Consider the following 23,342-nt stretch of genomic DNA (forward strand, 5'->3'; position numbering starts at 1 on the left):
TAAATCATTATTTAAATCACGATTTAAATCACTGGTCAGGAAGGCTCAAATTACTCATTGTTTTCTACAAAAGATGCTGTTTGATATAACCTTAATACCTAGTATTCACAACTCAGAAATAAATGTAGGCTTCATTTTAGAAGGTACACCGTATACATTTTAAAGCAATGATTTATTCTGATATTTTTTAATTATTTTGAAAACTGAATTATGATTTGGTTATTTTATTTATGAAAGCTAATTGAAGCAGATACTTGTGAAGTCACTGGGAGGTGAACTATCTCCAATTCACTAGATTAATCGTGGATATTTGTGGGATATTTTTGCCACACTGTATTAGAAGGAAGAAACCCATCATCACCAAAAACAACAGACATTTAAATTGCTGTATTTAACTAAAACAACAAGCTTATGTATTATGGATATTTTTCTTCAACAAACATGTCGTATTATTTTATGAAAACAAGCATATGTATTTTTGAATTTTTAATTAGTTTAGTTATACACGTGAAATGTGTTTTTAACAAAAATTAAATAGATTATTTCAGCCAGGTCATGAGAAACTTAAAATACTGAGTTATGCAGCAAACTCGTCTTCACCTTCCTCTTCCTGTTTATGCATAGACTGGAAAAGAAAGACAAGCTCAGTTCACAGAGATGCTTAATGGGATCTTTTAGACTGAGTCCGAGTGGTTTTCTTTAAACTTTACTGATCTATAGAGAAGCCTCTGGGAACCCCTAAGATTGGGCCCCTAATACAGTCCATGGTCTGTTCTGACCTATTTATAGAACTTTTCTAAAAAGATTACATGAATATATCATCTCAAATAGCGTATAAGTAGAAATTATAATCCTTACTCCATGATTATATCTTTGAGCTTTAACATATCTTTATATAGGTTTATTTTTGTAAAGCATCTTAACAAAAAAACGTTTTTAAATGATTTAATAAAAAACTCTGATTTGAATTAAAAAAATCTTATTTTTAATTTTAAAAAATTGTTGATTTTTATCAATATTTCCAAAATAATACAATATAGTATCATGCTATTTCCAATGTAACCCGAGATGCAACTGTGTAGCATCTTGGAGTAGTGGTCAAGAAAGTAATTTACATGAATGGCATGCACTTAATTTAATTTAACATACTACCAATAAAGCATCAAGCTACAAGGCTTTTCTATGCTCTCAGGTAGTCAGATAAAGTAGAGGGAAAGTGAATGGAATCAGAGCTAGTAAACCAAGAACACGCTCAAACTGATTATATCATTATTGAATTTTGTTGGAAATAAGGCTGTCAGTTAAACATGCATAAAAATCATATAGTAATATACAATTAATATAACTAAGTAAGCATCATGGAAAACAAAGATAAAAACTGTTAAGCCCCCAAGGAGTTTAAAGACTGAATAAGATAAGAAAAGGAAAAAAAATCAGTGTCACTTTCTACACAAGTTGTGGATGCTGGACAGATAGGCATCCTTTTATTACTTTATAAAATAAAAGACATATATAGTAATAGTGGAAAGCATTATGGCCCTGATTCAGGAAAAAATATATGTACATATTTAAGCAGGGCAGCTCTCCCACCACAAGTAGGGGCAATCTTGGGGATAGCACTGCCAGGCCTCGGGTCTGCGCAGATGTAGTTAGGGATCTTCTGGAAGGGCTGGATGTTTTTAAATCTGCCCTGATGCCCTCCACCCACGGGTATTGAGAGAGCTGGCAGGGATCATTGCTGTGACCTTGGCCTGGCTGTACAAGTGATCATGGTCCACGGGCCAGGTGCCCAGAGACTGGAAACTAGCTAATGTGGTCCCCATTTATAAGAAAGGGAGAAAGGAGGACACAGGAAACTATAGGCCCATAAACCTCACATCGGTCTTGGGGAAGATCCTTGGAAAAATTATCAAGGATCACATCTGTGAGGGGCCAGCAGGGGAGATCATGCCCAGGGGAAATCAACATGGGTTCATCAAAGGCAGGTCCTACCAGACCAACCTGATGGCCTTTTATGACCAGGTAACTAAATACCTGGATGATGGTGTTACCATGGATGTAGTCTTTCTGGACTTTAAGAAGGCCGTTGACACTGTTTCTCACCCCATTCTCATTAATAAATTGAGTGACTGTGGCATTGATGCCTACACAGTTGGATGGGTCAAAAATTGGCTGATGGGGTGCACTCAGAGAGTGGTGGTGGACGGGTCGTACTCCACCTGGTGGGATGTGAATAGTGGGGTCCCCCAGGGGAAGGTCCTGGGGCCTACACTGTTCGACATCTTCATCAGCGACTTGGACGAGGGGGTGGAAAACACATTATCCAAGTTTGCCAATCACACCAAGATGTGGGGAGAGGTAGGCACACTCAAAGGGAGAGAGAGACTGCAATTAGATTTAGACAGACTACAGAAGTGGGCAGATGGTAATAGGATGGGGTTCAATGTAGATAAATGTAGGGTGCTGCACCTGGGGAGAAGGAATCCACAGCATACATACAAGCTGGGCAGCTCCCCCCTTGTGAGCACAGAGGCAGAAAGGGATCTTGGAGTCATTACTGACTCCAAGATGAACATGAGCCACCAATGCCAGACCGCAGCCAGCAAAGCCAACCACACCTTGTCATGCATCCAAAGATGCATCTCAAGCCGGTCCAGAGAGGTGATACTCCCCCTCTATGCAACACTGGTCCGGCCACAATTGGAGTATTGTGTCCAGTTCTGGGCACTGCACTTTAAGAAGGATATGGCCTGCCTTGAGAGGGTTCAGAGGAGGGCCACCTGCTTGGCTGGAGGGCAACAGGGCAGGTCCTACGAGGAGAGACTGAGGGACCTGAACCTGTTCAGCCTCAGCAAGCGGAGGCTGAGGGGGCATTTGGTGGCTGCCTACAAACTTGTTAGGGGAGATCAGCAGCAAATAGGAAGGGCCCTATTCCCCCCAGCAGCACCTGAGGTGATGAGGAACAATGGCCAGAAGCTGCTGGAGAATAGGTTCAGGTTAGAGATTAGGAGGCACTATTTCACTGTTCTGGTGGCTAGGATCTGGAACCAACTTCCTAGGGAAGTGGTCCTCGCTTCTACCTTGGGTAAATTCAAAAAGAGGTTGGATGAACACCTGTCTGGGGTCGTGTGATCCCAGCGTGTGCTCCGACCAGTGGCAGGGGGTTAGACTAGATGATCTGTTCAGGTCCCTTCTGACCCCCAAACTACTATGAAGCATGTTTTTAAATGCTTATTAGATCTACGGCCTACATTCTGCCATATGTAGGAATTTACAGCTAAATTATTTTGTGGAGACCCTGCCCTAAATTCTCCACTCTGGCCAAACTGTACCTAGAACAATCCAGATAGAGGAAAAGAGATGACAACTTTATTCTGTTTTAATATTTTCTGTATCTTCTAGCCAGCCAGAGACAAGGCCAGCCTCCAATACAACTTTGGGTGTAGACAGGTGTAACAAATTGTACTGTTACCAAAGGATACTGACATAAGCTGTTAGCAGTGGTGACACATAGGGGGTGCACAGGCTGCACTACCTACTTAGGCGATGGACAGGGGGGCAGGTGGCAGTGCCGGTGCCCCCCCCGCGAGCGCCAGCCAAGGAGTGGGAGCACTGGATAAAGCGCCGTGGCCACCTCCCGGTTGGCATGATCGGCCACAGGCCCCTCCCCGCCATGGCTGGCAAGATTGGCTGTGGGGGGACAACCCCCTGGTCGCTGACTGGTTACTGGGGGGGGCATGTGCCCCCCCTACTAAGGTGGCACCAGCCGCCCGTGGCTCTTAGGGTATAATTTATATCTGAATACTTTTACAGTGATACAAGGATAGCCTATTTCATTCCCAGTTAAAGTTACAGCCATTTAGCTCACTTGTATCACTACTGGAAAATGTACATGTAACAGATACATCTCAACTGTTCTCTGCTTTCAAAACAGTTAAAAAGTACATTTGTCCATTGCTTTGGTAGTTTTAGGGCTTCTCTTAATTTCCTCCCTGCTGCCTATAGCTCCAACCAGAGGTCTCAGCAGTAGCAGATTCTCCAGAGGTACACAAGCTCTGTCTCACTCAGGGATTTCCCCAGCCAGAGAAAAGCTTGAGAGGATTCCAGTAGTCTTTCAAGGATCTGGCCCTGGAACTCTGGAAATTCCACAATTCAAGAGGTTTGGGGTACAATTCTTTGGAAAGACAGATGCTACAAGATTAATTAGGAGTCAGAATTATATTTGACAAAACACTTGAGAATACTCCATAAGGCTCAACCCTGCACCTAACTTATTTTGCCTGACAGCCTGTTTCCATCTCTAACTTGGTATGAATGTCTAATACTGAAAAGAAACAGATTAAAACTGTGAGGTTGCCCACACACTCCTACTGCTACTCCTACTGTTGTTAGCAAAATGTTGTCCTCCTAATTAACAGGAATACATAATCCCTTCCCCCAGCAGGATGTGAACTCTTGTTCACCTACAATATTTCAATTAGAAGGAAAGGTGTGCCATTAGAAATGAGAAGTTGGCATTATTCCTAACTAAGAATGATGATTTTAACCTATCATTGTTACCCTAATGTCCCTACATTTTTTGTTGAAGTAGATATTTTATTTCTCATCCCTTCAGAGAAGTGCACTACATGGAAAGTAGAGATTGAATATATTTTCATAAGTATCTATGGAATTTAATGGCATGGGTCTCATTTCAGTCAATATAACTAGTGTTCCTTAATGCCTTATGGGCTTTTTCTCTGTCCCACGCCCTTGGGAATTGAAGTCAGGACATTTACAAATTTGAGTGCAGACTGTCACCAGCTTCTATATTTAGATTATGATAAAAGTTGAAGTACCTAATGTTAAGAACCTGAATTAGAAAAAAATAGGCTTCATCTTCTTTGTGCCTCACTTTCCCTGGCTGCCCTTTCCCCGCTCCCTGTGCCACCGGCAGGGACCAAAGCCAGGTCTGCCCAGCACCCCCCATCACTCCCTGCCTAGAATAGGCCCCTGGCTGTCCCCTCTGCTGGAGACCAGATGAATAACCCTGTCCCTGCCTGTCTGTTACTCCTCCCCACTGCTACAGTGGGAGGCCGGCAGCAGGGCCCCTTATTGGGGGCAGCAGCCCCTGTCATACTGCGGGTGAGGGCAAGCCTCTTCCCACTGAGGGGCTGCACTGCAGGGTCAGCAGAGCTGTGGCTGGCTGTGTATGACAGCACTTGGGTGCCGAGCAGGCCAGAGCCCTGCAAGCCCCCCCGCAGCACTCCACAGGAAGGCTTTTGGTAAAAAAAAGGAAGAAAGATTGCTTTTTTTGTAAAAATGGCTTCTCAGAATGGTACTTAACTTTAAAAAACATAAGCATATAAGATATCATGATGTTGTTCACAGAAATTATGTAGTTTGCCAGAACAGCAAACCCTCCAAAGCAAAACAGTTATCCTGGAATAAGGTCATTTTTATTCCAGAAAAGAGAATCCCCATAGACAGATACCCCTAGTATATTTATAGGGGAATAATCTATTTCAGTATAATTATGCTGCCATGTTACCCATGCAGGTAACACTTAATGAGATGTCACAGGAGATTGTACAAATGTCCAAAATATGTCATGACCTCTGGGTCTTCAGTGGCACTTCCCAAGTACTGTCAGCAGCAAAAAACACTGGGTTCACATACTGAAGAATTTCTCTGAGAATTAGCAGCCCCACCAGCTTGAGCCCCAGCCTAGACACTTGCATAACTAAATATCTCCTGAGATGCTCTTAACAGGTAATGAATCTCCTCACGCAAATATTGGATCCGTGCATAAAATGAGGAAAAATTCAATAGGGGAAAGAAGTACAGCTTTACCTTGGGAAAACATAGCAACTCAACCACATGTATACTAGTAGCACACTTCATTCAGTATTGTGGACTTCTGTTCCCACTTTTAAGAACAAACCCTTAGTGGAAAACTGTCCCTTTGACACTTCACTGTCCCTCTCCCCACAGCTGATCCCGCTCACAGTTTCTCATCAGTGGAGAGTGAAATTTCACAGCCCCTGGGATGCACTAAGTCAGGGGTGGACAATTATTTTCGCTGGAGGCCTTCTTACTGAGTTTTGGCAAGCTGTTGAGGGCCACATGGGTAGCCCTGCCCCTGGACAGTTGCCCCGTCCCCAGTCACCATATTGGGACCGGGTGTCCTGCCCCCCTGCAACCTCTGACCTTTGTCACTAAAAGTCCCTCCCCTTACCCTGAAACACTCCTTTTGGGAGGGAAGGTGTTGCAATCTTGAAACGAGAAAAAACCCAAAACATATAGTAAAAAATAAAACATCTACTATAACTTATTTTAATTGTATTTAAACATATTTAAATAAAATTTAAATATCCTAATTTATGTGTTTGCAAAGTGAGGTGATTGCATAATAGCTCAAATACAGTCCTATTGTATATTTCGTGTGGACAGTAAGTGGGTGTATGTAGAGGGGTGTGGTTGGGGAGTGGGGGTGTGTGTGATGGGGTTATAGTAGGTGGGGTGGGAGAGAAAGAGAGAGATGGGGCCAGGCTGCTGGCCCCATTGCATGCAGCTCTCGTGGACTGCATGAGCTTTACGCGATGCACAGCCCTCGCCCAAGCTCTGCACTCCTGCCACCCCATCCTGGGTCTCCACTGGCCCCAGGTCACCAACATGGGCTCTGCACTCCTGCCCACTGCCACCACTCCCCCACCATTTCCCTACTTCCCTCCCCCATGCCTGCCCACCACTGCTGCTATTGCTTCCCAGGCACCACTGCCACCACTCCGCCCGCTGCCACCACTTCCTACAGCCCTCATTGCTCCCTTTGCCACTCCCCATGTTGCCGCCACTTTCCACAGCCACCCCACTGCTCCCCCCACTGCTGCTGCTCTCCACGTTGCCACCGGTTTCCACAGCCTCCCTGGGTGCCTCTCCTGCTTCTCCCTGCACCGCTGCCACTTCCCGCAGCCCTGCTGCTGCTCCCCCTCATTGCTCCCCATGCCACCCACCACTTCCCATGGCCCCCCACCACTTCCAGCTCTGGCTCCAGCCTGCCCCGGCCAGCCCATGAAGCTCCAACCTTCTGGGCTGATCACAGTGGTTTCCCCACCCCTCTCTGTCCAATCCTATCTTACTTTCCACATGGATGAAGAGAGGCAGAGAACAGCCTCAGGGTCATGAGGCCAGAAACTACAGAGGCTTTCAATTGGGGGCGGTGGCGGGGTAAGGGCAGGGAGCTGTGGGCAGAGTGGAATGGAGCCAAGTAGGTCTTGCTGCTCAGCTACTGGGTCCTGCCACTGGCTTCCCCTGAGTCCTGCTGCCATGGGCTGCCTGTCATCTTTCACAGGCAGACAGGGACAGATTAAAATTAATTTTCTAAAATTTTTAGGGAGCCCGTGAGCCAGATAGAGTGGCCTGGTGGGCCAGATCTGACTCAAGGGCCATATCTTGTCTGCCCCTGCACTAAGCCATTACAGTGAAGCCCTGACTGGCTCCCAGACTCACTGGGGGGGGCGGGGTCCAGTGAGAATTGGGGGAGGCTCTGTTCTCCTGGGCACCACCTGGAGTTACTAGGAATAAAGGCCACAAATTGTTAGAGAGAAGGTTCAGGCTGGCCATCAGGAGACATTACTTTACAGTTAGGGCTGCCAGACTCTGGAATGGTCTCCCAAGTGATGTGGTACTCTCTCCTATCTTGGGGGTCTTCAAGAGGAGGCTGGACAGATATTTGGCTGGGGTGATATGACCGCAGCACCTGTTCCTGCCCAGGGCAGGGGGTTGGACCATGATCTGTTTCGGTCCCTTCCAACCCTAAGTACTATGACTATGACCCACCTTATCACTGCTTCAGGGGTGTAGGTTATAGCCGTGTTGGTCTAAGGAAGTAGGCAGACAAGGTTCTTTGGGTAAATCCGATATCTTTTATTAAACCAGCTCAAATAGCTGGAAAAGCTCTTCCTTGTAAGCTTTCGAGTACAAATACTCTTCTTATTCATTCCCTTTCCCTCGCCCCTCCTACCTGCCTCTTACCCATTGACTGCCTCAATTTACAATTTTCACTGACTGGCTTTCTTGCATGCATACTGGTCTCTGTCTTCTTTACTATTCTATCCAGGAATAGTACAGACCAACTGTAGACATTTCCTCAGACTGATGAAGGATATTTGTACCCGAAAGCTTGCAAAGAAGAATTTTTCCAACTATTTCAGTTGGTCTAATAAAAGATATTAGATTTACTCAAATAACCTTATCACTGCTTCTGCATTCTCTCTTACCATGCCACTGCAATCAACTACAGTGCCACCTCAGCTAATTCAAGCCCACAGCTAATAAGTAGCTCAACATCCTCAGCCAAGCTAATGCTCCAAAGCAGGATTCTCTGATTAAATGAGCTCCTGAAGACCTTTCCAGTGCAGAGCACACAGAGATGCTCAGGATATGCCAATGTCAGATACAGCCCACACAAAAACAACTAGGGGAAGATGTGGTAGAATACCTTGCCAGCCCAAGCACTCTTTTGCTGTGTAGGAGAAAGGATGTATGCCCATCTCTCACCCTGTCTCTCACCCTGTTCTCATTAAGAAACTGGGGGGCTGTGGTGTAGACACCCACACAGTCAAATGGGTCGCCAACTGGCTGGAGGGTGGTGGTGGATGGGTCCTTCTCAACCTGGAAGGACGTGGGCAGTGGGGTTCCGCAGGGCTCGGTCCTCGGGCCCGCACTGTTCAACATCTTCATCAGCGATTTGGATGAGGGGGTAAAAAGCACCCTGTTCAAATTTGCTGACAACACTAAGATGTGGGCACACTGGAAGGATGCAACAGGCTACAATCAGACCTAGACAGGTTACAAGGGTGGGCGGACAAGAATAGGATGGGTTTCAACACAGACAAGTGCAAGGTGATGCACCTCGGGAGGAATAACCGGCACCATACCTACAGGTTGGGGAACTCCCCTCTTATCAGCACGGAGGCGGAAAGGGATCTGGGGGTCATCATTGACTCCAAGATGAACATGGGCCGGCAGTGTGGAGAGGCAGTAAGGAAGGCCAACCACACCTTGGCATGCATCCACAGATGCATCTCGAGCAGGTCCAAGGCGGTGATCCTCCCCCTCTATGCGGCACTGGTCAGGCCGCAGCTGGAGTATTGCGTCCAGTTCTGGGTGCCACACTTCAAGAGGGATGTCGACAGCATGGAGAGGGTCCAGAGGAGGGCCACTTGTATGATCAGGGGACAACAGGGCAGGCCCTATGAGGACAGGCTGCGGGACCTGAACCTGTTCAGCCTCCAAAAGAGAAGGCTGAGGGGGGATCTTGTGGCCTGTTATAAACTAGTCAGGGGGGATCAGCAGGCATTGGGGGAGTCACTGTTCCCCCGAGCACTGCCAGGAGTGACCAGGAATAATGGTCACAAGCTGGCAGAGGGTAGGTTTAGGTTAGATATCAGGAGGCGCTACTTCACAGTCAGGGCGGCTAGGGTCTGGAACCAGCTTCCAAGAGAAGTGGTGCTGGCCCCTACCCTGGGGGTGTTTAAGAGGAGGTTAGATGAACATCTTGCTGGGGTCATTTGACCCCAGTACTCTTTCCTGCCATGGCAGGGGGTCGGACTAGATGATCTGCTCAGGTCCCTTCCGACCCTAGAAACTATGAAACTATGAAACTATCTAGGCTTGATTTCAACTTGAACCCACATCCGTGATGAGTGCCTGAATGACTAAGCTGTTGGTGATTTGGGGTGGCTTCCTCACTCTCACATTTTCCATGGATGTGAAAATTGGGCTTAGAGGCCTGACTACTGGAAAAAGCTCATGGTTGAAAGACCTGAATGAAGTGCCTGACTAGCTAGAAGCAAGTATCCCTAACACCTACCCTTCCGTCCATATTTCACCTCTGGCCAGCACACAGCGAATAACTCCCATCCTTGAGCCCACCATTCTGCTCTTCCACTGCAGTCTTTTGCCTTTGAGAAGGCAGACAGGGGAGCTGCTGTCCTCTCAGAAATGCCATCTACTTGTGTTGCCAACATGAGATGCCACTCACAGTAGCTTGTGCAGATTTGCAATTATAATGTGCAAACCTTTCTCACAAGTTTTGGACAGCAAGTAAATTGTAAATTAGTAAATTGTTCATGATTACTCCAAAATCTCTTTCCTGTGTTGTACCAGTTAACGTAGAGCCTATCATTTTGATGCATAATTGGGGTTATTTTTTCTTTGAACTTATCAATATTCAATTTTATTAGCCAATTTGTTGTCCATTCACTCAATTTTGTGAGATCTTTCTGTAGTTCTTTGCAGTCTTCCTTGGTCTTTACCATTCTGAATAATTTTGTGTCATCTGGCCCCATCTTTAATATGAATATATTAAGCAGCACTGGTTTCAACAGAGATCTCTGGGGAACTCCATTGTTCATAGTTTTTCTCCTGAAAACTGACCATTTATACCCACTATCTGTTTCTATCATTATTCAATATCTCATCCGCAACTGGACCTTCCCTCTAAACCAGGGGTGGACAAAGTATATCCTGTGGGCTGGATCCAGCCCACCAGGCCATTCTATCTAGTCCATGGGGCCCGTAAAAAAAATAGTAAATAAATATTAATTTGCTCCTGGCTGCCTGTCAAAGATGACAGGAGCCGGGGGCAGTAGGATCCAGGGGGAGCCAGCAGGACCAAGCAGCCCAGCCCTGCCCCACCCCCAGCCATTTCCCTGCCTTCCTGCCCCTGCACTGCTCCATCACCACGTGGCTCCAAGGTGCATTGCTGGACAGTGAGAGCATGGAGTCACAGCAGTATTGGGTGTGCTTGTGTGTGTCTAGGGAGGGAGGAGCAGAGTTTGTGTATGTGTGTTCATAGGGTGAGTCCCACACCACCCTCATACACATGCCCCACATCCCCCCCATACTGCCATACATGCAGACCCCCACATCCACTCCACATACATCCCCTCACAAGCCCCATACCCACCCACACCCCACATATCCACACGCACATGCCCACATGGTCCCTCACCCCATACCCACACCTATCCACCCCAACACACACCCACACCCTCCCCCACACCCCATATACCCACACGCCCTCAGCCCCCCACAAATCTATACCCACCCCCCCACAATATACAAGAGTGAGACTTCATTTTCAGCTATTATATACAATCACCTCTATGCACACTACATAAACACATGTAAACCAAGACAAAAATATTTTTGGAATCAATTAATGAATGTTGTAGACACTTGGTTTTTAGAATATAATTTGGTATTTTTCGAGTTCCAAGATGGCAAAACCCCTTGCTAAAAGGAGTACTTCTGGGGGCAAGGGGAGGGACTTCTGGTAGCAAAGGTCAGGGTTAGGGGGTGGGACTTCTGGTCACAAGATGGCAACCAAGGGGTGGGGCACAAGTCAAGGGGCAGGACTACCCATGTGGCCCTCGACAGCTTGCCAAAACTCAGTAAGCAGCCCTCAGCCTGAAATAACTGCCTGCCCCTGCCCTAAACCCACGACAACCCAATTTCATAAAGAGCCTTTAACATGTAATTTGGTGAAGGCTTTTTGGAAGTCCATATACTCTGTCAGCTGGATTGTTCTGGTTCACTTTCTTGTTGATACCCTTAAAAAACATTGATAAGTGGGAAAAGCATTATCTCCTTTAGAAAAGCCATACTGATTTCTCCTCAGCAAGTCCTCTTCAGACATGTAGTGAAAAACCCTTTTCCAAATAATTACTTCTACTGATTTGCCAGGCCAGAAATTAGACTTCCTCGCCTGTGAGTCCCTGGCTCCCCTCTAGAGCTCTTTTTAAAGAATCAACTTATATTGGTAAACCTCCAGCGAGATAATTCTTCCTAATATCCAAATTAAATTTCTCCTGTTGCAATTTAAGGCCATTGCTCCTTGTTCTGTCCCCTGTGAGAATAGTTGATCACCATCCTTTTTATGACCATACAGGAAACCCTTGCTATTCTCAGGTTCAGCATTCGCAGTTTCAAATATTCATGAATGCCGAACCCGTATTTTAAATACACTTTATACACTTACAGGAGCTCCTTGGGAGCTTTGTGCTTACTGCTGCCAGGCTCCTGCCATCACCACTGCACTCCTGCTGCTGCCGCCGGAGCCATGTCCGCCCCCAGCTGTCGGGGGCACTGTGTTCATGAACACAGACTGCATTCATGAACACAAGTGCCTTATTTGCGGATTTCACCATTTGTGGGGGATACGAGAACGTATCCCCCGTGAATGGCGAGGGTCACCTGTACTTCACATAGACTATTATCAGCTCTCCCCTAGATCTTCTCTCCTCCAAGCTAAATAACCCCAGTTCTTTCAGTCTATCCTCATAAATTGTGTTTCCAAGACCTCTGATCAATTTTGTTGCTCTCTGCTGGATTCTAACTTGTTCACTTTGTTTACTTTTCTCCTGAAGTGAGGGGCCTAAAATTGGACATAGTATTCCAGGTGAGGACTCACCAGTGCCAAATAGAGTACTAGTCACGTGCAAGTGATACACCTATTAATACAGTGCAGTATGTAACAGGCTTTTTTTTTTTTTGCAACAAGAGCACGCTGTTGGCCCATCTTATGGTCCCCTGTTACCCCCAGTTGTTCCCCAGTCTGCATTTGTGCAGATAATTGTTCAAATTCAAGTTCAGAACTTTACATTTGAAAGTCTGGAGCCTAAGTTATACCAAGAATTCTGGCCTATGCATGAATATACACACCTTTATGACTGGTAGTTAAATTAGGATGTTCTGTATGATCATTGAAATAGGTTAGACAAGCACATGTTTTGGGGTAATTCCTCTATAATGTAATGCAGCTATAATTAGTTTCTGTCCCATTTGAGACCTTGGTTTTATTTCCAGCTCTCCCTTCCAGGGTCTAGTCCAGCTCCTTAATTCTCTTATATAAAATAGGATAATGACAGTGCCTCTCCTATGGTAGTGATTCGGAGCCTTGGTTGATAAGCACAACCAATCCAGTGAGGATGCAATGGTGTGTCTGCACCCCCTTTCCACAGTGTAGGTCATGTGCTGATGGCCTCAGTTCCCTTGTGGAGTCTAAGGCACGGCTGGACCCCCTGCACTGGTGTTGGACCAGAGGGGTCCAAGCAGGGATCAGGTGAGAAAGTAGGGACTGCCACTGCTGCAATGCCCCTGGCTTGACTGGGGGCATAGAGAAGCCCCAGACTTGTTCCTACCCCAAGTGCTGCATGCTACAGCTGTGCAGGATGCTAGGCTCAGCAGCAATGGGTGGGTCCCTGCTCCCTCCCATTCCACTATGTTTCCAACACCAGCCCGGGGGTTCTAGCTTCAGGGAGCAACTACACGGAGTGCTGAGCTGAGCGGGGCACAGGGGTGGCAGGGGGCAGTTCCTCCTTCCAGCACCTGTTTCTGGCCAGTGGGGAAACCCCCAGAGAAACTGGGCAGTGAGCAAGAGAACCTGAAGTGGGGAGAGAATCTTACCTTATTTTATCTTACCTTTTGAGGACTCATAAAAGTCCCCAGCAGCTGCTGCCATAGTGCAGTCTGCCCAAAAGGGCTGGGAGGCAGGGAAGGGGAGAGCTTCAGCTACTCCTGTGATACAACTTGCACCTCTCCCTCCATGATTTTTAAATTCCTAGAGCCTCCTATGTTAATAAGGGATGCAAAGTGCACAAAAACCTGAAGTTGAGTCAGTAGGAAAACCAAGATTAGAACTCCCAAGCATTGGGCTTGTACTTTCCCTTTGGCTAAGGGATCTTGTAAAGAGGAGTCAGGTGAATTTATCCAAAGTGCATAACATTTTACCAGTTGTGAATGAATACCCCCAAAACTACACAAGGTCTCACCTGGGATACATAAAATTTTGCTGAAGAGGTGGTGTACATTTTTGATCATTTGATTAGACCAGTGGTGCCCAAATTTTTGCCTGGTAGGCCAGATTGACAGTGTTTGTCCATCCACAGGCCCAATCCAGCCAGCATTCCAGATCTGCTGCTTGGGCAGGCACAGCAGGCACCATCTGGCCGTGTGGGGAACAGTGGCAGGCAGTTTCAACACAGCCCTGCAGGGGAAAGGAGCTTGACATGGCCCATGAAAAGGGAAGGGGCATGGCCAGGCCCCAGTCCAGTCCCATGAGGGAAGGGGGAGTGGCTCATCCCCAACAGGAGGAAATGGGGCATGGCCCAACCCTATGAGGGAAGTGGGCAAGGCCAGGCTCTAACCCAACCCTGCAGGGAGGGGAGAAAGGGGCATGGCCATGCCCCTAACCAGCTCCATGGGGGGAAAGAGGGGCCAGGGGCATGACCCAGCCCCAACCCAGCCCTGCAGTGGGGAAAGGGGCCATAATCTGGCCCTAAAACAGCCCTGCTGTGGGGAAAAGCAGCCATGACCTGGCCCCAACCAAGCCTTGTGGTGGGGGGTGGGGGGAAGGGGCTGTTACCCAACCCCAATGCAGGAGCAGGATAGGGTGTGACCCAGCCCTGTGGGGGAAGGGAGCATTATTTGGCTCTGACTGGTTGTACAGGGATTCGGTTTTGGGGATTTGGCCAGGGGGGGAGGGGGCGGGAAGGGGGGCTGTATTAACTGCCACTACTCCCTAGTGGTCCAATTTCTGGACCCATGGAGAGGCTCATGAGTAAGATGTAATGGCTCTACGGGCTGCATTTGGCCTGTGGGCCAGAAATTGAGCACCCCTGGATTAAACCACAGGCTCTACATCAGTGGTCTCCAACCTTTTTAAGTAGGAGATCCCCTCTGGCATTTAAAAGCAACCCAAGATCTACCATGCGTTGCTGCCACCTCTCCCCCTTCCTCCTCCCACCCCCGGCCAGCAGGTAAGTCTGTCAGGAGGGAAAGGGTGGGGTGCAGATTGAGGCAGAAGGAGAAAAAAATTATTTGGGGGCACCCCTCCCCAGCAGGTAAGTCCCACTCCAGTCTCTGATCAACTCCAAGAGGCTCCGAGATCTACCAATGGATCAAGATCCACTGGTTGGTGACCCCTGCTCTAAAATATATGGCCTTCTGAAATGGCAGTTTTAAAGTACATCTGAAGGCACATGCATAGGCTGGTTGCTCTTTAAATTGCTGTGTCATATTTAGGTTTCAGAATCACTATTTAGATACAAATTTAATGTAATTTGGTTATAAGGCTCCTGAAATAGTTTCCTCACCAAAGTCCTACTTTTATTTTAAAATGTGTCATGAAATACACTTGATTGAGGGTTTTTTTTCTGGTTGGGGGACTAGAACAGAGGAAATGATGTATATTTGGAGTTATCAGGGCATAGGTTCCTGAGATATTCCTTTCCCCACAAATATGTTCTTTCAAAGCCTTTTCAAAGCTTTAAAATGCATATGAGACATACAGTACTTTCAAAATAGCAAGGCATATCAGAAATCATGGTACACTGAGCGTATGCTGAAAACATGAAGGGATTAGGTGAAGCAGTTCTCAAGACATGGTCCCTCACAGAACATGAGAAACTCATCATAAGTGCTCTGGACTCAGGCTTTCAGCATTGAGATTGGGCTGAAGAAGTAAGAAGGAATGTGTACAAAAGTAGCATAACTATGGGTAGACTACCAGGGCACCAGCCCCAGGCATCCATTTAGAAGGGGCACAAGAATGGCAGCTGATACCTCTGCTGGCCCCACTGCTGCAATTACTGCCAATGGCCTACTGCCGCTATCCCTGCTGAAGCTGTTGTCCAGGGCACAAAACCTGATTGCAATGCCTCTGATGTCCTCCACTGTCACAAGCACACAAAGCACAGACAAGAGAACTGCACTGCAAGAGCAGTTAGTTTCCTTACGCTTCCTGCCATGGCATGGTCTATGCTCTGGCTAAGCAAAGATTCCCCAAGGAAGATCTCAGCGAGTGCATCTACATGTGCCCCCAACTAAATGACTGCATAGTACCTGTCAGTGCTGTGCAATCTGGGCAATGCACAGTTATTTTTAGATGCTACCTCGCCATAGATATGAGCTACAGTGATGTAGCTTGTCGCTACAGTGACATAGTGTCTCAAGTAGATGCACCCAGTGAGTAAGAGGCTAAGTGAGCAACATATGCCCTACCTCAGTGAGCAGTACTTGAAGGATGAGGCACCGATCTGCAACCCAAATTAATGCCATCTTCCCCCAACACACATACAGACTCTCAGTACCCCCAGTTCCTCAAAAAAAAAAAAAATCAAATTTCATGACCATAAACCTTTGTTAAAGTAAAGTTAAGATTCGAGGCCTCAAGGCAGAGCAATGGAAGCCAGGAAATAAATACAAAATGAAGGTGGCCCTTCCCGAAGAGGAGCATCAGGTTTACTTACGCCCTGCCTGAGAGAGTTCTTGTGGTACAAATTAAAGGTGATGGAGCTAAGATTGTGTAGTTGTTGAAAATAATACCAGGTTTTCCACCACTCTTGTTTTTAATTTTTCTTGAACATTAAACTTCTTGCAAAAACTACATACAAAGGACCTGATCAAGGCCCCCATGGGAGGGTGTGGGGCTGGTGCTGGGGCAAGCGCTGCCCAGCTGGGTCAGGACAGGCACAGTACAGAGCCATGGCTCATCCAGGGGGTGCAGGAAGGGAGGGCAGCTCTCACCGCTGTGTGGACTCAGCCAGAGCTGTGTGGACTCAGCCAGAGGCCGCTGGTCCAGCTCTCATCCAGAGCTTTTCTGCTAACCTGGGAGGGCATGGAGGGGGGGCATGTGCCCTCAGATCTGTGTGGGGCGGGGCTGGGCCTGCACCAAACTGTTCCCAGTGGGGTGGGGCTGCACTGGGAAGGGCCTACAGTGAATTTGTGGCTGCAGGCCCCCTTCCCCCCACCCCCCGTGGTTCCTTCCCAGCACAGCCTCACCCAGTTGGGAAGAGTTTGGTGCAGCCCAGGCTCCAGCCTACCCCGCACAGATCTGGGTCACAGGCCTCTGTTCCACTGCCACCCCCTCCCCCCGTGCCCTTCCGGACAAGCGGTGGGAGCCACCAGATGAGTAGGCAATCACAGGATGAGCCATCGTACCAGCAGCTCCCAGCCAAGCAGTGCACAGTGGTGGGAGTCACTGCCCCCCACCCTGTGCCCCCAAGATGGGTTGTGGCTCCGTCCCGCACCTGCCCTGCCACAGACAGGCAGCACCGCAGCCGCAGCCCCAGCCCCAGCCCCAGCAAGCCCCGCACCCTCCCTCATCACGGGGATCTTGATCTACTCTCCCAGCCCCTTCCCTCCCCCTCTCCTTCCCCACTACACCAGACTTACCAGCTGGAGGCAGCTCTCCACACTGCCGAGCTGGGTATCAGAAATTGGATTGGTATTGGCCAATATGCCTCCTTAAAAATTGGCTATTGGTATCAGCCACAAAAATCTCTATCAGTGCACCCCTAAATTCTAGTGCAATGTAAATTGAAGAAAATGGTAAATTGTCATACCTGTATTAAAGAGCTCTTTAACTGCATTAAAGAAGCATTGTAAAATGTATTAATAAAACACTTTAAATACTACCTTATTTTTTTAGTTATATTTAGGGCCTTATATGTGCCAGCCAGTTTTCATTATAATTCTTGCTTTTCAAACTAAGCAAACAAATCACAATAAATAATTTACTTAAATTCAGCCATTTTTTGTCATCACATTGATGAATGGACTTATTTTTGTCAACTTGCCTCAGAAACAGAAATGTAAATAAATTTAAGTTTGTACTTGACTCAAAGCTGTAAGTTCATTTTTGAAGAGAACTAAATGCCTGATAATTAGCCATGGGCCTGAGCCTAAAAAAACTGAGACTCTATACTTCCCTGTGTCCAGAGCCTTTCTCCATCAGAGGTCAAAGGGAGTTTGTAAATAGGTTCGGAAGAGAATCTGACCTCTGAAGAAAACTAATACTTTCAGTTATTATTTGTTAAATTACATTAAAAAAACACTAGGCACTTCTACACAAGATATTTACTGCAGAATAAACTAATCAGCTCCTCATTAAACATCTTGGTGTCTACAGGTGCATGGCTGTTAGGCTGGAGTAAACTAATAAACTCTACAGTAGGACAGTACTTGTAAAGAGAAGTACTATCCTGTTATGTGTAGGCGTTGACCCCATTTGCTGGGGCACAAGGGTGCTTCAGTGCGGGCGCTGCCTGCCAACTAGCCCCACACTAGAGCACACTCCTGTCCCAGCCCTCCACAGCACATTTAGCCAGGTCAGAGAAGCCCCAGGCCAGCAAGCTGACCCCTCCTGGGCCACCTGCCAGCCAGGGCTGCTCCAACCCAGCTCAATGTGCTGTAGTCCTGGGCCCACATGTAAATGTAGCTCTTGGGAGCAATACTTTCTGGCACGAAAAGCACTGGAATTTATTGTGTCACATTAATATGAATGTATAGACGTGTCCACTCACTGGGAGATATTCTGCTCCGACAGATCAACGCTTTTTCTTGCTTTCTGAACCTTTTTCCTTCCCTATTTTCTTTTCACTGACCTCCTTTCTCCTGTCTGCACTTCTTTCCTTGCTGCAGTTGACAATCCTGTTGCTACAGATGCCACTCCATCCCCATTCCCTATTCCATGTGATAAAATTATAAATGTTGAAATAGTTAATAGTGTCATAGAACCATCATTAGAGTTTAGAATTAGCCTTCCAAAGAAATTAATAGGGAATTCATAACTGTACAGAGTCATTGTTTCAAGCCCAGGAAATCACACTGCATCAGATGCTGTACTGTCACTTGACCTATAAAAGGTTAAGTGTATATCCATAATGTCCCAGTACATTTTTAAAAAATAAAAGTAAGGAAAGAAAAGCATCTTTCAGACACATTATTAATTTTTAATATTTACGATACTTGAATGAAAATAGCACTCAAGAGCCCCAGTTAGGATCAAACCTATACTTCATATGCACTATACAACACAATAATTAGATGTATTTTCCAATATGTAACCTTGTACACCTCAGTTTATGTGGTTCAGGAGCTGGACCCTAGGAAATAATAGATACAAAGATTTACATCTCATTTACTCAATTCTAAGATGAAGTTTCTTCTCCTAATCAGCATTGGGCAAAAAGCCCCTTATCTTAGATTCACATACAAAGTGTATGCGTGTTAGGGGGGGCAGGCAGCTGCTGCAGCTCTGACCCCTAAGCCTGGGTCAGGGCCAGAGTCAGTCCCACAGGAGCCCCATATCTGCTCCTCCTGTGCAGCTTCTGCCCCTCACCCCAACCCCTGCCCCCCCCAGCTCTGACTGGATTCCCTTTCAGGCACCAAGCACATGGAAACCCTGTCCCCTACTGAGCCAATCAGCAGTGTCCATACTTCTGCATTGCTTGCCCAGCCAATTCAGCCTCATTGACACTGCTGCATGCCCCCGCAAAGGGTGACCTTCCCTGTGCTGTGCTGGGGGAGGGAAGGGAGCCCCCAGTAATGTCTGACAATAAGTTGGGGAGAAGAGAGAGAATGGAGAGTTGTGGGGAGGGGCAGAGGCTGTGGGGAGCAAGTGGCAGGGGAGGGGGGCAGGAAGGCTGCAAGGGGAAGAAGGGGGAGCAATGGGCAAGGGGGCCACCTAGCTCCCACCAGGCATCCAACCTCTCCCCAGTCACTGCTTTCCCTGCAGTAGCAGTGGGAAGGGGAAAAACCTAAGACAACCCTCTGATAATTACATTCTATACCTGGAAAATTTTAACAAATTTATATATTTTCCATGAACAGAATCTAATTATTGGGGGATCACCTTAAACTCAGGGTCATCTTAGATTGAAGTAAATATGGTACATTTGAAAGCTGTGCTATCAATCTTAAAATAATGCTTTGCACCAAATGGGACTTTTCACCTGATGTTTTCATTGCACTTTACAAACCTCCTTACTCTTCTTGACAGAATCTCACTGAAGTAGTATTATCCTCAGTTTAGAGGGTGAAACTGAGGAAGTAGCTTGAGGGTACATAACAAGCTAAGACCAGAACATAATTCAGATTTCAAAATCTGTGTTTTAACCACTAGATTTTGTTGTCTCCACCTATGAACTGATCTCTATACAATGTATTTTGCATGCTAATAATTTAATAGACAAGGATTCGTTAGCTCAACAGAAACACAGTACTGGAGGTTGTCCTGAGTATGACAGGAAATGGGGGCTCAAGCTCCCAGGTTCTGTCAGTGCTCCACTTAGTCTACCCTAGTTTCAATTAATAATGTTCTTACAATCCTTGGCACCTATTAGCGCAGGTGAAGCATTCCTCTCTCCTGCAGTTAATAAGTGACTGGGAGGCGTATCAACTTATGCAGAGGGGCTGTTTGCAACCAGCAATAAAATGGAAGCTTAGTGACTTCCGGCCTAAATTTTCTGTCATTTTTTTCAAGAAACATATTGCCTGGTCAAACTTCTTTTTATTTTGATTTGATAACATAGTTATAAATATATTAATAAGGTATCATGGTGCCAAGTTTTGAAAACTGCAAAAGATGCTGGTTTCTCAGACCTGGAGTCTTCCATTCTGTCACAGCACAGGGCAGAACACAGCAACAATAATGCAAACTGCTTGATCAGTGTACCTCTGCCCTTACTCAGCAGGACTCCCCTTGTTTGCATGCACCACAACTGGGGCTGTCCCCTGTGCCAGGGCCCGCCGAAGCCGAGGGACTTTCTGTGAGCTAGACAAAAATCACTTAGCAGGCTGGATCCAGCAATATTTTGCCCACCCCTGATATAGCGGTTACTGAGCAAGCAGCACATGGTAGTTTTTGTAATGAGCGTATGTGTCCACTCAGAAAGCAAGCTGAGATCAATTTAAATAATTTCACAGGCACCATCAAATATCTGTCACTATGTACCTTAACTAGACTGAAAGAATTAAACCTAAAAGATAGCAGTGGGTTCTTTAAAATTATTAGACATGCACCAATATATTGGTCCATATTGAATAAAAGGAAAATTGACATTATTGGCAACCGGCTTTCTTATAAATGATTCATGCATGCACACAGCCACAGCATGCATGTGGCCAGGAATGTAGCTGGAAAGCTTAGAGAGTAGGGTCTGGTCAGTAAATCTGCGATGGGGAAGGGGCATGGGAGGGGCAGACCAAGGCACCCATGGTGAGGGAAGGAGAGAGTGGGGCTGAAGCAGAGTCAAGGGCAAGCGCTGCCTAGCCAGGGTGGGGCAGAGCACACGATGGAGCTGTGGGTGACTGGTCCAGGGAGCGCAGGGGGGCAGCTCCTTGCCACTGCGCGTACCCCTGGGAGAGACATGGGCAGCATGTGCCCCCCAGATTTGTGCATGGGGTGAGGGCAGGCTGTCCACTGTGGCCTCAGGGCTAGGGGCTGCACGAGCCCCTTATTGGCAGGGGGGCTGGGCTGGGCTGGAGCTGTGCTCTGGGAGGGCAGGGGCAAGGTGGGCAGCAGCAGCACTGGGAGGGAGTGCTACAGGGTGGGCTACTGCCACCCCAAAATTCCCCAAGCCACCCCTTCTCCTTATGCCCCTCCAGCCCCACTCCCTCCCTCACCATGGAGGGCCTTGATCTGTCCTCCCCCAACACCCTTTACCCCCCACAGACTTACTGGCTGGACACTGCTCTCCAAAGTGCCAGGCTGCATATCCGCTATCGGATCGGTATTGGCCAATACGGCTGTTTAATAATTGGCCATCTGTATCAGCCAAAAAAATCTTTATCGATGCACCCCTAAAAAGTATTAATCTTTCTGTCAGCGGTGTGCCATAATCAATTTGCTTTTCATCTGTCTGTTTCTCATTAACATACACTTGTAGCACTGCCACATGTAATTATGTTAAATGTCTGTTACTGCAACATGTTTAAGCTGAACAAGCATCAAATCACTTTGCTATAAAGTCATTGAGTCAATGAAAATATTGTTAACAATCACATTCATTACACTTAATCAGGGCGATCATTAGAACCAAAAACTCTTGTGAGCCCAATCCTGACCCAGCAGAAGTCATTGGCAAAACTCCCATTGAGTACATTAGGGTCAGGATTAGATCCTGTGGCCTTGAGGCATAAACTTACATTGCTAATTCAGACTCAGTGTCCAGTCCTGCACTGGATGCAACAAGAACAGTGAAACAGTGGGGTGCAGTGTGAGAGGGAGGGGACTGCACTTCCCTCCTTCACAGCTGCCCAGCCCCAACCTGGATTAAACCAGGCGGTGGGGGGGAGCTCTAATTTATGCTATTAGCATAAGGTCCTTCAGGGACATTATGCTAGCTGGGAATCTGCCATAGCAACACCTCACTCAGCCACATTCCCTCTCCTCCCCTGACATGCCCCTGACCTTGCCCCTCCTCAGCACACCCCTCCCACCCTCCTGCCAGGCCATGGATCTGGTGGAGGAAGCCACAAGAATCTGTACACGGTAAAACTTCTGCCACACAAAAGATTTCTCTAGGGGACTCTGTCGCGTTCAGGCCCTTACTTTGCCCAAGGCAGGCCTAGTGAGCAGCCTGAGAGATGTGCAGTGGTCAGAGAACCTGGCCCAAGCGCATCCGGGGGATGTAACCTGGGAAGAGGGACCCTGACTTGGGAGGGTCCATTCCAGGAATCGCTCGGAAGAGAAAGGAAAACCGTCAGGAGAAAACTGGCCAACAAGGTCAAGCGAGAATGCAGCGCCGGGGTCTCTGTCACACTGCACTTCGGGTGACATCTTCCGCTGTAGCGCGACCTCCCGGCCACGTCTAGCTGCACGTCCGGGGGCTGGCAGAGGCCCGGGCACGAAGCACGACCCGCGGGCACGGGCGGCCGCACCCGGGGGCAGGCGGCGCCTCGGGTCCCTCCACGCCCGCACCCCGGGGTCGGCGCGGGCCCCGCCCTGGCGGCTCCCGCCGCTGCCGCGCCCGCCCGCCATGGACGCGGCGCGCCCGGGCCGGCTGCGGGGCCGGGACACGACAGCCGCGCTCCCGCTGCCCCGGGGCGCGCGGCCCCGGCCTCGGTGCCCTGCGGCACTGCCGCGTCCACCCGCGCGCCCGGCCCCGGGCCCCGCTCGCCAACGCACCTGGTGGCCGCTCTGCCCGGACGGCCGCAGCGCCCGGCCCGCGCGCCAGACGGGGCGTCCCGCTCCTCCCGCCGCGCTGGGGGCCCGAGGCGGCAGCTGCCGCTCCGCTCCGCGCTGCGCCGCGCCCGGGATGCGGCCGCGCTCGCTCTGCCCCGGCGGCTGCCCCTATGCCGGCTGTGGCAGGCTGTCCCGCAGGCCCCCCAGCTGCCGCCGCGGCACTTGCAGGCTGGCGGGCCCGGCCGGCAGGAGGCAGGGAGGGGGCGAAGCCCCCCGCGCCCGGCACGCACCCCGCGCCGGGGCGCGCACGGACGCCTGCCCGCGCGCGCCCACGGGGGCCGGCCCGGCCGGGCGGGGGCACGCCGCGCACGTGGGCGGGAGCCCAGCA

General features: G+C 48.3%; 1 protein-coding gene across 1 annotated transcript in view; it reads right to left on the reverse strand.

Annotated features, from left to right (window-relative positions):
- Window positions 1-23,045, reverse strand: part of CASR (calcium sensing receptor) — a 184,341-nt gene extending 161,296 nt beyond the window's left edge. The window contains exon 1 of the mRNA XM_090053551.1: window positions 22,958-23,045. The gene's annotated coding sequence lies outside the window, so the exon portion shown is untranslated. The remainder of the gene's footprint in view (window positions 1-22,957) is intronic.
- Between the last annotated feature and the right edge of the window lie 297 nt (window positions 23,046-23,342).

Source organism: Crocodylus siamensis, chromosome 1 (genome assembly GCF_052110815.1).
Source record: "Crocodylus siamensis isolate JL-2025a chromosome 1, ASM5211081v1, whole genome shotgun sequence".
Classification (NCBI taxonomy): domain Eukaryota; kingdom Metazoa; phylum Chordata; order Crocodylia; family Crocodylidae; genus Crocodylus; species Crocodylus siamensis.